Source organism: Lipotes vexillifer, unplaced genomic scaffold, assembly GCF_000442215.2.
Source record: "Lipotes vexillifer unplaced genomic scaffold, Lipotes_vexillifer_v1.1 C26952681, whole genome shotgun sequence".
Taxonomy (NCBI): domain Eukaryota; kingdom Metazoa; phylum Chordata; class Mammalia; order Artiodactyla; family Lipotidae; genus Lipotes; species Lipotes vexillifer.
In genome coordinates, this window is record NW_006772115.1 from 1 (window position 1) to 1,370 (window position 1,370).

General features: G+C 36.2%; 1 pseudogene; it reads right to left on the reverse strand.

Moving 5' to 3' along the window:
- Positions 1 to 435: 435 nt before the first annotated feature.
- On the reverse strand, positions 436 to 1,054 carry LOC103078133 (phosphorylase b kinase regulatory subunit beta pseudogene; annotated as a pseudogene).
- Between the last annotated feature and the right edge of the window lie 316 nt (positions 1,055 to 1,370).

A 1,370-nucleotide genomic window follows, 5' to 3' on the forward strand; every position in this document is an offset into this window, starting at 1 on the left:
GCAGAAACTAACACACCATTGTAAAGCAATTATGCCCCAATAAAGATGTTTAAAAAAAAAAAAGAAGCAGAGCTTCAGTGACCTGTGAGACAATATCAATTGATAAAAAAAACATAAAGCACAGATTCATTTTCATGCTCTATTAGATCATTAAACAAGCAGAGGTCAATTTTCCATTTTAAAAGTATTCTATCATTCAGTGAAGATTATTATTGCTATTGACATGATCATCAAATTTTTTACTCTTGAATAAAGATATTTCTTACCATTAGATTGGTTATAGCATTCAAGAGGTCCAATAACTCTGCCAACAGTATGGCAAGCACCTCACCAGCATAATGAGTCCATTAATTTATGGATGCCTTGATTAAGCTTCAACAAAACAACACACTTCTGGACAAAGTGTCTCAACAGAGTTTCTTCTACCTGTCTCACCAGCTAACCAAACACAGGTCATTATTGCTTGGCTTGACTTCTCCCTCCAGCAGAATATTTATCAGAGCCTTTGTTAAATAGCTGTATGTTCCTCTTTTTTCCAGGGGACTGGAGAAAGTGTTGTAAAAGAAAACCATATCGTCTTTTTTTTCAACTTCCTTTAGTTGAATCTCATATTTTTGAAATTAATGAAATGCTTCTTTTACTAGTTTGTCTAGATCTACTTTTTGTCTTGAAAGTCTGGCTGAAGATTTCTTATGAGTACGATGGGTACAGCCATTAATAACTCCACGATGATCTCTGTTCTTTGGCTAGTTGCTCTTTTCCAATATGTCTTCAAGAAGGAGAAAGAAATTCCTCTCATACATGATCATGTCTGACAGATTGGTTGCTATGGTAAATGCCTCTTAGGTGCAATGATACCATTCAGTGTCTTTTGCAGGGTCTGCAATGCTTGGTCAGAGAACCCAGTTGAAGTTCTATTCAAAGACTCATTGATCTGATGGCTGCTTAGGCAACGTCTTCCATTCTGTTGAGGCTGCAAAACATCCAACAGAAGTTGCTTAACTTCACTAGGCATGGGTTGAGTCTTGTTTAAACTGCTGAACTTTATCATCATGGTGCATGTAGCAGTAGAAAATACCTCTCATACATTTTATAGCCAAGCTCATAGATCTTTCTTTTGTCACAATCAGTGTGACTACATGTAAGGGTTAAAGGCGCAAGCTTTAGAAGCATAGTGTAGGCTATACCAGATCTTGGTATTCTAGTCATCATTACACCTTTTAGTGAAAAAGAGACCCATTGTTGGACCTTGAAACAGCAGCAACGTTAACTTGACAATTCTGTAATAATGATTTGGTTTATCCCACAGGGTTTAATGATCAGATCTTAGAATATTAATACTTTTAAGATGTTCATAAACTGAGAGGAAC